The sequence below is a fragment of the Ctenocephalides felis genome, unplaced genomic scaffold, assembly GCF_003426905.1.
Source record: "Ctenocephalides felis isolate EL2017-DRISC unplaced genomic scaffold, ASM342690v1 CF-g0.4_SCAFFOLD_03570, whole genome shotgun sequence".
Lineage (NCBI taxonomy): Eukaryota > Metazoa > Arthropoda > Insecta > Siphonaptera > Pulicidae > Ctenocephalides > Ctenocephalides felis.
In genome coordinates this window covers 22,983,236-22,998,545 of record NW_020539724.1, presented here as the reverse complement: position 1 = coordinate 22,998,545, position 15,310 = coordinate 22,983,236, and the positions used below count along the sequence as shown (strand labels likewise).

General features: G+C 29.0%; 1 protein-coding gene across 1 annotated transcript in view; it reads left to right on the top strand.

Annotated features, from left to right (window-relative positions):
* The window catches only part of LOC113383345, a gene marked incomplete in the record, with an annotated part of 146,681 nt that overhangs the window by 13,464 nt on the left and 117,907 nt on the right, over nt 1–15,310 (top strand).

Below are 15,310 nucleotides of genomic sequence, written 5' to 3'. Positions count from 1 at the left end.
TGCTAGACCTGCCTTTCCGTAAATTTTAATCTGCTATTCATTTCGTTCTATACCAATAAACGCCCCCCAATCAATACAAATCAAATGTTTTTTTTTGAATCATTCAAATCGGTTAATGCGTGTTCACAAAATCGTGGACCAAATATTGCATCCGCTTAATACAAACTATCTCTCTCTCTCTTCTCTCTCGCACACACACACAGTAACATACATCCATTTTTTTAGGTATACCAAATTGTTCAGAGAGTCTTTGAAACGTATAGATATAAAAAAATTCTCTTTTCGATTTTTTTGCGATTACTACAGGAAAATTTAATATGAAAATTTGAAAAAGGTGTTTTCATGTTTTTGTGTACATACCTATATAAACATCTATATGTATAGTCTCAATAATTGAATTTTGACCAATGCAATATGAATGTTCTTTATCAATAAGTTATTGAGCAAAAGATTAAATTTACACGCTTGTTTTTTATGGTAAATTCATGCTGTTTACAAGTTTTTTTCATTACATTTTTTAAAGGAAATTGGAGAATAATAAAGTATTTTTGCACTAATGACTAAAATGTAAATCTAAAATATAATGCATATTTTATGCATGAATGCCTTTTTTGTTTTCTAGCGAGCCCACACCCCTCTATTATTTTACCTGTTTTAACAGTTTATTATCAAAATTATTATCATTAATTAATATTTGGCTTTTGCAACATTTCCCTTATTTATTTGGGCTTTTATGCAATTTATTCTATTGAGCAAATCATAGAGTGCAAAAAAAGTTTTGCCATATATTATTGAACATAACCATAACATATCTCTGATACTTCATGTTGGATTATTTTAATTTTTTTTTATTATTTAAGATATCCTAAATTGCATCTTAAACTTCTCCTAATTGATATTGTAAGGGCCGAAATGTATATATTCATCTTTACTTTCCCATTTGTTGTTTTAATGTGTAAATTTTTAACGTATTTTAAAAATATTGTGCAAAGATTAGTAAAAGATGCAAAAATTATATATTTCTTGAATTATATTGAAAAAAAAAAAACTATATTAAAATTTCATATCCGAATCTGTGTTGGCGCCCCCTAAGGCGTGCACTCGCATTTTTCGCATGCATCGTATCAAGGTAGGACCGGCCCTGATTATTACTTAATTTCATATTTTAAATTAATTTCTAAAATCCTGTTCATATGTGTATCATTCAATCTGTCATACATATACTGTATCTTACATTTTTAATTTCTGGCACATCTCAGCTTTAATACTTTTTGGCAATAATAATGTAGACTTTCATTTTTCGTATTAATAATCATGAATTTATTATACATATTCTAATATTGCCTAGACTCATAGGTAAATTGAAATTTTTGGCAGATGACAGTTTTCATTTGTTTTCAATGCCAAACAATGCCTCAAAAAAATTTTCTTTGCAATTTTTTCCATTTATTTATATAATATTACTGTATTTTTATAATCACATACATCTTAAAAAAATCCCTTAACGAACTTCAGAAAGATTGATCAAAATCCGAATAATCGTTACAAATATATACATCATTACAAAAGTATTTATATATAAGATAAATTTTTGTTTTTTCCATTGTCACAGCGCATAGTACCATTAAAATTAAATTACATATAAAGAAAAAGTTAATGATATGATGACAATTCGACTTTCATCTAATTATTTTACGATATGACAAAAATAAATGCTATTATTAAATAGTAATGTCAGCATCTTATTCTATTCAATTGCGTGACTATTACAATTCTGTAATGAAATGACTACTTCTTTTTTAATATTGCTAAATCACTTGATGATCATTGAACAACTCAGAAAAAACTAGTTATTTATGAGAAAACCATAATGTGGAATTTTTAGACAATTAGATACATATGGCATAGTATGGGTTATTGATGTATCAAAAGAATCAAGGTACACTTTGAATTTATATGTTAAATATGTCTTTTTTAACAATGAGTAAGAATACATAGAATTTTTATATTTTCTTTCAAATTATATACATTTAATATCAGAGTTTTGCAAGTTTAATTGGAAAGACTATTATAAGAAGTATATCAGCGTATATATAAAAGGACTAAAATTCAGCAGTTATTTATTAGAATTAGAGGATTTGTTTGCTGAGTTTTATGTGATAGTCTGTCGAGTCTTACCGTAATTAATATAAAAAATTGGTTAGCAACGATTTCTTAACTAGTGTTGTATGGCATCGTGCTTTAAGGCAAATTGCTGGAACATCAGTAGAGAAAAAGACCCATAATGAGTCTTTTTACTCTACTGATGTAGATACGCCAGGTACACGTCTGCCGCGATGAAAATAAGCTTCTCATACTATAAACAATAAAATATGTAAGCGGCAGACATCGTCAATTACATTCAAAAAAAATTTTTTGCATTTTCAAAACCGTCTGCCACTATGTTAACCGCGCGATAATCGTCTGCCATCGGTATTTTTCGACAGTAATATTATTTTCGAAGCGGCAGTCGTCGCAAAATGGTTTTGAAATTAGCGAAAAAAGGTACCTTTATCGGCTGCGCAGTAGCTATATCCGCCACTTTGGGCTTAGTCAGTCCCCATCTCATGTAGGATAGGTGTAGAGGACTTAATGCACAAAAACTAAGGTGTCGTAAAATACATACTGTCATCCGCCCACGGGCTCTTGGTCTATAGATTTTACAAATTAATTCACCTAAGATTTGAACATAAACAATAACGTTTTTTAAATTATTAGTAAGAAAATGTACTTCAGAAATTATAATTGGCAAAAAGCAACTAATATATCGTACGAGATTATGAAAATTATAGACTAAATTTTTGAAGCAATTATGTTGTGTGGTAAAATCAAGTGTGATATTGTAGTTTTACTGCAGATAAATTTTTTTTTTCTGAATTTCTTATACTGTTTATGCTAAGACCATATATGAATCATAAAGGCAGGACATCAAATAGGATATTAAAAAGTATAGGTTAGGATATTAAAAATTTGGAACTTTTGAATTGTAGGGCGTGGGTACGGGACAATGTCTGTCGGGTCATCTAGTATATGTATATATTTCAATATATTCACGAATATTTGTCTAAACATTTGCCCAATTTAGTCTGAGTAAACAAGTATGACTAATATTTACACAACACTCTGTTTACCTTCTTCCAAGCGATAATTTCTTTAAAAAATATTTATCGTTTTAGTAAACATTAAATTCTGATTAGAACTTGCCATAAAACTCTCCGCATTGCGTTCTAAATTTATTATACTTTGCCAATATTGATGCATTTGTCATTTTTTCGTAACTGCCAAATAAAATTATCGCATATATAATTGTGTAAATTTTTATATGATGTCATTGTATATATTTGAATATGTTTCGGTCATTTACTATTAATAACGTTGGCGGTTATTTAAGGAAATTTGTTTAACTTTTATTATCGGATTAATCGTATAGGCAAGGTTAATCGTGCACGTTTCGTGCCCATGTTATTAAATTACGCAATCTTGTGAATATTATTTATAATTTCAATGGAATGATAAATTCTTATCCAATGTTAAGGAATAAATTTAAGGAATTGTTTTTGTATGTACGCGACTTTAATTAATTTTGCTTGATAATTTGCTATCAATTTGCACTTTTACTATTGTTCTCTTATCATTCATAACATAATTCTTTTATTATTTGAAAAGTAATCGGAACTTCTTCTGGTTTTTGTTTCTGATTAATTCAGAATAATTTCTGTGAGATGTTATAATATGATGAATATTTTCCTGAATCAAATCGCTTTTTAGAAGCAACCCGATGTTTGGTATATCTATAATTCATATATTTTTCATTAGAAGTTATCTAATAGTTATGATTTTAATTTGATGTGGCAATATTAGGAAAAGGCTGTTTTTCCTTGGAAGCTTATTTTCTTTCATATTCTAGTAAACAACGATATCATTACATCATTACAGCTTGATATCAAGTTGTTTGAAGTGGGCATCGAATCTGGGTTTGCAAAGCCAAAGCCTTTACCATATATCCCCGAAAAAGTCCAAAATGGTTACTTAAACGCCTTTTTAATGTTTTCACAATTTTGTCACAAATTATTATGAATAAATATAAATACTATTAGCATAAATGAACTCTTTACTACTCATTCTAGAGTAGGTAGGTAGAAACCTACGGTGAAATTTTAAAGTGGTAAAATTTCTACTTCTCTTAACACTAATATCAAAATTTGAATTTTTATTTAATAAACTTTATATAATAATTCTTAACACTTTCGGGACGGCACCAATTTCAAAACAATCTACTTTACCGGCTGTAAACTTGATTTCATTGTATATGTTTTGCAATTTGTTTGATAAAAATTTGTGGTCATTGAAGGACATACATTTTTAATATTAATTTATTTTTGATCATTTTATAAAGAATCGTGACGCTCAAAACAATTTCCAAAATGCATAGCTGGTTGATTTTGTCATGTTTTACAATAAAATGTTGTTCGCCGCCTTCCTCCTGGGGCTTTTCTGTCAGAACAGACTATACAATCCCTTTTTCTTTTAGAATTTAGAATGTGCCACTGATTGGTCAGTATATTTTGTCATTTTTTTGCTGCCATAATGGTTTATTTTTTCTATTATATTGTCTAATAATTCATTCATAAAATATAAAGTGAAATAATCTATTGGATGTCTTATATGCTTGGTATTTGTAGTCGGGGTGTTTGTTGATGTATGTCAAACTCGATTCTTGAAGGAGAATCGGCACATTCGCTAATGTCTTTCTGCTCTTCATTTATTTTGTCGAACTTCTTTTTGTTGGTTGGAAAATATCATCATCACATTCATCACTATCATCGGTTCGAATAGTAATTTCGTAAGATTAGTCTGTATGAATGTCTATTTGAAACTCATTTTCACTACTGCTTAATTCACAAAATTTACTAGTTGTTTTGCCATATTTAAAAGCGCTCGGTCGTTTTAAATATTAAGAAAAGACCATATAGCAAAGAAAAAGGCTAAAAATACTACTTAAATAATTTAAAATTATTTTCAAAATACAATACTGTTTATCACTGCTATATGTAATTTATTCAACTTTTCGATGCAAACTGAGTCATTGTTTAAAATAGCCTGTGCCTCACAGAGTATGTTTGTCCACTGAGGTGGACAGCCGTCCCCAAAGTGTTAATTCTATTGGCATAGTATAACGAAACCAATTTTAATATAACAATTAAAATTTGATAATGTTTTTCGGAAAGCAAACTCTCATTATCTGATGAAAGATTTAATTGTGAGAATATTTTTTGTATTTATCTTTAGTCCTAATCTATGTGGTCGTTATATGCTTTGAGAGCTACAATTAAATCTTGAATGTGAAAAAGTCTAATTGATTTTTTGCAGTAGTTTTTGATTCACGTTCAATGAGGAAAGCAATTAGCTACGTTTTGGTTATTCTTAAAAACAGCAATTAAATACAGAGAAGTTTTCTTGATACAGAAAAAAAATTCGAATAGATTTTAATGCTGTTTGTCTACTATTTTATGGGAAAATCAATGAATGTGCAATCTTGTTGCTAAATAACTAATTTTCATAATTAGTTATAACAATAATTGCTATAAGTTGCTGCAATTTGCATAACGAAGCCGGTTAATCAATTAAGCTAAATCAATTTCTATATTTTTGGCTTCCAAATTACATTTATCCACGTACAATGTAAAAAAAAAGATTTCTACTAATGCCTTCAAATTTATATATCATATATAAGGTCTACTGGATAGTCTGTGGAACTAATCACAATACTTTTTTGCGCCAATTAACTTCAATAATTAATATATTTTCCAATATTATTAATGATCTCTTAACAGCTTTAGTGCAAATTGTTTATCCCGTCTTGGAAAAAATGTTTCATCTTTTGGTGTGAAAATTTGAACCAATTCGTTTTTCATCCCTAGTTATCATCTGGTTCAAAAAGGGCTCGATTTTGTTCCGAGCAAGTAAAAATGTGATTATGATAGCTCGATTATCCAAGTTTTCCTGACTCTTATGTAGCATGCATTTTGAATACTTTCACACCAATCCTATTTTCCAAAAAATGGTCAGAAATGGTTTGTTGAGCAGAATAAAGCTTTACTGCTAAAAAAAATCTTGTTTCAACATTACCTTAACGTCATCGTCGATCAAAGATGCTCTTCCGTAATTTAATTTTTTTGCATTATCTTTTCCCTATCCTATAAAAAACTGTACCTTTCTTGAAAAATTTTACGATACGGGAAGTACCAGAATTTGCCTTAAGGCACTATGCCTTGCATCACTAGTTTGACTTGTTCATACGATAGCTATAGTATAGAATATATTAATAATATATTATTGTATTATTCTGATTATTGGAAGGACTATAACCATGGGTATGGTCAGAGCCTAATTCATTTAGAACCTCCACTTTACCACTTTCTTCAATTAATGCTTTATGACTATTTTTAACTTCCCGTAGGGCAAGTTATAGTAATCGCAAAAAATCGAAAATGAAAATTTTTTATATATCTTTACGTTTCAAAACCTTCTGAACGTTTTGTCATAACTTAGAAAAAATTGATTGATGTGTGTGTGTGTGCGTGTATGAGTTTGGATACAAATTTTCGTCGCCGATTTCGGGAACACGAATGAAGCGATTTGAATAATTCAAAAAACATTCGATTCGTATTGATAAGGAGACGTGCTGATTAGTTTTTGGCAAAGGCAGGTCTAGCCGTTCCGAAGATATGGGGCAAAAAGTGCCAAAAACGGTAACTCAGTTTTTAAGAGAACGGAGCGTCCTATTTGAATAATTCAAAAAACATTTTACTTGTATTCACAAGATGAACTGATCGTCTCTATGCAGTTAAAACAGTACGATTGCTTTGAAAAAAAGTTCAGAATTTTCAAAATATTTCAAAATAAATTTTTCTTCAAAAAGTCTTTTTTTTTTCAAAAAAAAGTAAGTTTTTGTTAAAAATTTATAGTTTCTCAAAAATCCAATTTTTTCAGAGTAAATTTTTTTCAAAAATGTTAATCTTTTTAAAAAAAATAATTTTTGGTACGGGAAGTTCCAGCAATTTGCTTTAAGGCTCGATGCCATGCTCCCCACTAGTTTTTATATTTCTAAATCATTAATTAATAACTTATAAAATAATATATAATAGTAAAAATATTGTTGTCCTTATTTCACAGCCTTCCAAAATTTGCATAAAATTTATGCTCTTAGACCAAACCACAAAATTTTCGGTTCCATTTTTCTCTATCTAAATCCATTACCACTTTGTGGTAACTGGTGATGTTAAAAATAGATGATCAGTTAAACAAGACCAACAAAAAACGTGACATTTGCAACATTTCGAATTGCTCGAAAGTTTTCTTGTTAAAAAATCCTTGGAATTCCAAAAGTGAATTTGTATCGAGATATCAGTACCTAAAATAGTCGAACATGAATTCAAGGCCGCCGAACACACCTGTTATGGCACAATGCGATGTGTTATTCCACTTTAGATTACCTGGAGGTAAATGTTTATTTTAGTGGTCTAATACGCAGTGAATTCATAAGTACCTACTGAATGAAATCATTATTATATTCATATTTATCGATAATATTAATTCATGCATTTGTGTATATGTAAACTCATATATGTATATACTCATATGCGGTTATAGATAAATAAGAAAATTTGAGTTTATGGTATTTGGTACCATTAATATTTAATTCGTTAGCTCATGAGTAGTAAAATATATGAAAAGTTGCTTAGAAATTGAATTCTTAATTTGAAATTGCATAGAGATAGTAAAATTTTGAAATATTTAGTTTGAAATTAAATAGAATTAAAGTTGTTGAAGTGAGTTTGAATAAAAAATTTGAAGCAAAAGAATTAAAAAGCAAGATTAGAATTCGAAAAAATCAGATTTAGAAGAAAAGAAAAAAATAAAATAAGAATGAAGAAATCAGTTATGAAGAGACTAAAATGAGATAGAATAAGATATAAATAACAAATAGTATAGAATGTATATGCAAGATAATGCAAAATATAGGAAGATTATATACATAGAATTACATAGAAATAGTATAGAATATAAAAAGTGTAGTTGGTGGCTAAATGCTCCTAAGTAAACGAGGCAAAGAAAAAATTTAATTCTTGTAATGTGCAAATTATTCGCTACTGATAGTAGTACAATTAATTGTTTCTGAAATAATGGAACTCGTGAATAATTAATGTTGCTTTTCATTAGATTGGTTTCTAAACACACACACATATATACTAGCCGACCCGACAGACTTCGTCCTGTCAAAAAAAAAAAATGTAATGTGGCGGTGTTTTGTTCCTACTTTTTTTCTATTCTTTGCAAAAAATATCCTGAACAGAACCGTCACCCTGGTAATAATTCGGTGTGAATTAAAAATAATTAAATAAAACACTATAAGCATTTAAAAGTAAGTAATTTTAATCATGTAAATCATAATTCAAAAATCAGTTCAATTTTCATTGTAGTGCTTTGTGATAAATGATGTTTTTTGTTTGATTACCTGGCGCATAGACAAACAAATCTGTTGGTTTTCCAATATGGGAACAGACAACATACAATTTTCCATGTGAGAAACATGGGTTTTTCAATTTAATACCACAAACATTTAATGATACCATAAACGCACTGGAAACTGTAGTCGTTTAATCTCAAATGGCACATCAGTCGGAATCATTGGGATGCACGGTGCGAGAACATTTTCTGCTTTATACTATCCTTTCAATATAGTTGCTTCCATCACGTTGTTTGGTATTAGATTATCAAAAACTACACAAAATGTCATGACATAGATCATTGTTTTTTTCTACAAATTTCGTTGCATACTTGATTAAAAAAGAAAAGGGCTGTTTTTAGGGCTTTTCCGGCAATTATTCGATTTTCTCTCGCCGTAAGAACCATCCTTGGACTTCATCGAACATTTTAAAAAAAGAATTGGCCAAATTGGTTCAGGCTTTGTTGAGTTATGCGCTTACCAACACATTTTGCGATCCATTTTTATATATAAGATTAGGGTGGACCTTAATATGGACATTTTGATAAAAAACAATTCTCTGAAAGTTTTAGCTGTTAATATTGCCGAAAACACTAATTCAAAACTAATGATACTATTATCCCAAGTTTTTTTTAGAAATATGACTATTTGTTAAACTATGAATTCAAAATGGTCAAATATTGCTCGACTTTGAAAGGCCCTTCTTTAAAAAGTACTATCAAAAATTCGTGCATTTAGTCAGAATAGCAAAATGGTAAAATTCTTGATTTTGTGATAAACAAAATCAAACAAAAAATAAGACACTTGGAAGTTTGTTTTTAATTACTTTGAACAGCGATAAGAACATTTAAAATCTACAATTAATAATATCATTTTAATAACTTATGTTTGTTTTTGTTTTAAAAATTCAACAGTGATTGTGGGTTATTTTAATTTAGTGATTGATCTATTGCAAAGCTATGCATTCGTCTGCAAGCATAACATATTATATAAAAAGTATTTATTATTTATTTACCTTGTAAATTATGCAGTAAAAATTTCATGATTTTTTTTATGATTTAATTTATCATTAAGTCTGAAGTAATGGGATAAAAACATATTACAGAATATTTTTGAATAAATAACAATTTGAATAAAACTATAAATAAATTTGTTTTTGTAATTTGACAAATAGATAAATTTCATTAGGATATTCCAGAAATTTCTGCATCGGAAAGTTGATTTATTCCAACTACGTATTTCCGTTTTTCATATAAATACTTATAAACAATTTTGTCTAATACTTCTTATCCAAATTTTAAATTTGATTCTTAGCTTCAACTTTCTCTTTTGACAATCCAAATTCTTTTGAAGCTTTTTTTGTTTGAAGAAATAATTGCAGAAAAAGAAATCCTGATATTAAAAATCTCATAGTAAGCAGTACATATAACTAATTTAATTATAGTAGTACATAAATCATTTATATAACATTTTTCATAAAATAATAGCATCGATTTAAGAACCTGTTTTTTTACGTTCATCGACGTTAGCATTTATTGCATTTATTAAAGTTCTAGCTAAATGTTCAAGCAAACAGACTAAGAACAAAGGTTTGCCTCATACGACTTGTTAGATATTTTATGTGCTAATACATTCGAGAATAGAATGAAGCATTACTTGAAACAAGTTTTTGCTTTATGCTAAATATGTACAAATGATTACTATATTTATTTTCCAGAAAAATCTGCGTCAGAAAGCTTCAATTAAATTCTCCGTTATAAAATAACATAGTATTAAATTATATATTGCTGTGAAACAATTGTCAATCGTCAGTTTTAGTCAGCCAATTATATACCTATTGATTTGTCCCTTAAGTATAAAGAAACTATTGAGTATTAACCCTTAAAGTACCATGGGCGCCGTATAGGCGACAGAGCACTTTTACTAAGTGAGTCTAATGATGAAATACTGCGCCAAAAACTATTTTATGACGATATTTATGCAAAAACTACTTCTGCCATACTTACGAATAATGCTTTAAATCATTTATATTTTTATCATGCGTATCTGTTTGTCATATAGAGTAGGGCGGGGTGCAAAGGCCCAATTTGACTTTCAGCAATCATCTTTTGAAAATCAAACCAATTATATCATATCATAACAAACTGTAGGGAGCGCATGGCATCGTGGCTTAATGCAAATTACTTGAACTTCCCGTACCAAAAATTATTTTTTTTAAAAAAGATTAACATTTTTGAAAAAAAATACTCTGAAAAAATTAGATGTTCGAGAAACTATAAATTTTTGACAAAAATTTACTTTTTTTTGAAAAAAGACTTTTTTAAGAAAATTTATTTGAAATATTTTCGAATTCTGAACTTTTTCAAAGCAATCGTACTGTTTTAAACTGCATAGAGACAAAATATCGAAGCGAGAAACGCCGCGTCGGCCGTCTAACGGATAAACCTTGGTACGGAACCCATAGAATGTAACAAAATTTATACTTATTGTTAAATCTCTATAAATATGTGATAATTTTATGTGCATATGTCTAATGATCATTTTTTGACCGCCAAATGGCACTTTTTTTACTTTTTTTACTCGATCTCCGAACTGCTAACATGCCTCCATGAAAATTGGATTAGTTCTTTATCTTGTTAATACAAGTAAAATGTTTTTGAATTATTCAAATCGGACGCTCCGTTCTCATAAAAACTGAGTTACCGTTTTTTGGGCACTTTTTGCCGTATATCTTCGAAAAGGCTAGACCTTCATTTGCCAAAAACAAATCAACACGTCTTCTTATCAATACGAATCTAGTTTTTTGAATTATTCAAATCGCTTAATCCGTGTTCCCGAAATTGTCGACGAAATTTGTATCCGCACACACACACATACACCCACACACACACAAAATGTAAGTCCAAAATGTTCAGAAGGTTTTGAAACGTAATACATATAAAATTTTCATTTTCGATTTTTTTTGTGATTACTATAACTTGCCCTACAGGAAGTTAATAATACGTTGTAATATTACAAAGCTATGCAAAATGCAAAGTTTGCAGATTTTGAGAATGGCGCATCCGATTAGATTGATTCAGAAATAGAAGTAATACTGGCTACTTCTACTATTGTCAATTTATTTGTCATATGTAATCTAATTATATTATCTTTAAATTTACTAGATGTCAACTGAAGATAGTTGTAAATTACATGGTGAAATAAAGATAAACATAGATAAAAGTCGTCGCCCAAATGTACACTTATATCTATAAATTTACAGTATTTATAATAATTATTTGAAAATATTTAAACGATTGTTATTACTCATTGATGAATTGTTTCGATAACCTATGTTCTGAGTTTTGAAATAAAACTGATGTTATATATGGCAGGTAAGGTGTCCTGCTGCTAGAAAAAATCTATAGGTCTATATAGAGTTTACACTTGTAAGTCCTTGGCCCATTTCATATTGAGGCTTCTTGGTTTGGTTTATTTTGTTTATTATTATATTTTTGGACCTTCATCATTTAATTTTCTGTTTTAAATCCCAGGCTTCTGTGAATAGTCTCATTAGTTATATACCAAGACGCATCTACCATCGCTCTTATATTTTGTTTTTAGGGGGTTCATTAAGCAGGAGAGGTTTTTCGGGGGAGGGGTGGGGGTTTTGACAAAAAATCATAAAATATTACGAGGGAGGGTGGGGTATAGTAAAATACCACGTGTATTATGTTTTTTACCTGATTTTTTTAATAAATATTCAAAGATTTACAAAAAATATTCAAAAATTATACAATTTTTTTTCGTAACCAAAAAAAAACACATTGATGTTTGGTGCGGGAGGAGGGGAAGTGTTAATTTCAATTATCATCACGTATCACCAAGAGGGAGGGGAGGCCAAATATCCTTAAAAATCGATCACGTGATTGATGGTGCCCTTATAGTTAAATTTATTTCCTTAATCTAAAGCTTTCCTAGTTTGCGTAACGTAAGTTCACAGGAATCGCCCTGATTCTTTCGTACTATTTATTTATCAGTATCATGAAAACTATATACAGGGTGTCCCAGACCTAACGTCAATCCGAAACAGGGTGATAGTATTGACTTTAACTGTTTCTGAAAAAAAAATAGGAGACAAACATATCTCAGGTTGTTTGCAAATTAACGTGCTATTGGTGGCAACCTATAACTTAGGTTCGTTAGGTTTGTTATCCATCCAATAATTTTTGTCTTCAATGGTTAATTTTTACTAATTTCGTTCATTCAAACTTTAGAACCATAATTGCGAATAACATTTCTTAGACTACAATCAAAACCAATAACACAATTGCCCAAGTTTTCAAGAATTCATACTTCTTGTTGAACTATGAATTTAATTTTTTCCAAAATCAGTGGACTTTGAGAATCCCTCAATATAAAAAAATACTGAAATGTGTTGGCAAGTTTCATCAAAATTGACGTGTTTAATCAGGATTACTAAATTACTTAAAAGTTTTATTTTTATTATGAAAGTTTTGATTAAAAAAAATTAGTCTCAAATGACATGATTTTTGCTAGTAATTTTTTACTTACATTGGAAATTTGGAAATTTTAAAATCATAGTTTAACATAAAGTATTGATTCTTGAAAACTCGATGCATTTTGTTACTGTTTTTGATTGTGCTTCTAGAAATGTTATTCACGATTATGGTTCCAAAGTTAAATGAAAAAATTAGTAAAAATTAACCACAAATTCTGCATATTGGTCATTATTTTACCAAAGATCTAGGTTGCACTTAAAAGCTTGTAATTTCCAAACAACTTGAGATAATTTTGTTTTCTAATTTTTTTAAGACAGTTAAGGTCAATACTATCATTCCGTTTTGTCTTGTCGTCAAGTTCTGGGACACCCTGTATACTGCTATTATTAGTTCTCGTGAAATTATTTGCTATTTATCAGCATTAAAAACTGCTCAAGTTAAAATGAAATAATTAGCACTATATTCTAATAAATGTAATAAAATTAATTAGCACATTCTGACATAAATCATGTTCTGTATAATTTTTCTGTGTTTTTACGCACAATAGTTATTCAATTAATATATGCATAGTATCATAGTATGTATGTCGATTACATACAATGAATGATGAATTTTATTATCAAAATAACATTTAGCGGTTCGCTAATCTTCTAGTTCGTCACGGGCCTAATTAGAAATACCTCAGGTGAAGAGCGTGAATAATGTTTTGAATAATAACTCTAAAATATTTTTCTTACATTTATGACCATGAAAAAATAATTTAAAAACGGGATTGCCCGTTTTTGTAGATTAGTACTGTAACAACGGAAACATGAGCTTTTTGTTAAGCATTGTTGATGATGTATGATAGAACTGTATCAGCGAGTAGAGATGGTCAATCAGAAACTTATTTGTTTTATACTACGAGAAACTATATATTATTTAATTTTATTGGCAATATCGGAAAATGAGCTTCACAAAGTTTACTAGAGAATCACATTTTTATCCCAACTATGCATTTCTCAATATCAGAGAGAAAGAAAATAAATATTAAAAACAATGTAATTATATCCACAGTTTCGGAACAAATGCAAGAATTTCCATATTATTCTCTATTGTTTATTTGTTTACTTAATATACACGTACTCAGTCATACACATTTTTAAGATATCTTTAAACTTATATTTTATTTGATTGTATATAATTATATAGTGTATCATATGTCCTTTTCTTTGTCAATATTGTTATAAAATTGGTTGGAAGGGAGATTTTTTGCTTTACTATCTCCCTCTATAGTTCTTGCCTATCCTTTTTCATTTTTTGCATTTCATAATGACGTATTCAGCATCATCCGCCTTAGTCGCTCCACCCAAGCAGTAGCATTTAGGATCGGAATTGGTTTCAATTCAACTCAGGTGAACGGAGTGTATGTATGGTTTGAATCTTAGTTTACATATTGTAGAAAAAAAGGCCATATTGCAGCCAAAACTACCTATTTCATATATGCGTATCAGATATATATATAGACTTGAAAATATATTCTAATATTTTCACTAAACTTAGAACTTTGTTCTGTGAAATCTTAAAACATAAAATTTTAAAATTGAAAACTTTATACATTAAACTTTTTAAAGGCTACAATATCATGAGAGGGAAATTAACAATATATAAGTACCTTCTTAAGATAGGAAAACTGTTTGTAGTAAATCATAGTAAATTAAGTTCATAATGATTGTTATCCTGTCTAACTTATCATTTATTTGATTATTGTCATTAACAGTACTACCTGTTTTACTACGAGAGTGTTTTTCACACGAATGATGCTGCTGCACGAGTTAGCAAGCCTCTCAAGTATTTATTACACCAAGTATTTTGAGATTTGCTAATAATTATCGATAAAAATGAATTTGAAATTTTAAAAATACACTTCTAAGTTATAGTAATTGCAAAAAATAGTAAATGAAATTTCTGTATATTTTTACGTTTCAAACTTTTTGATATACTTTAGAAAAATGGATGTATGTGTGTACGTGTGTTTGGATTACAATATTTGTCGACTTTTTTGGGCGCACGAATCAACCGATTTGAATGATTCAAAAAACATTTGATTTCTATTGACAGAATTCAAAAATTAATGATTTCAAAAACATTTGATTCCTATTGTTAGGGAGACGTGCTGATCCATTTTTGGCAAAAGCAGGACCAGATGTTTCTAAGATACGGTGCAAAAAGTGGAAAAAATTGCAATTAAGGCGGTCAAAAATGATTATTAGACATATTT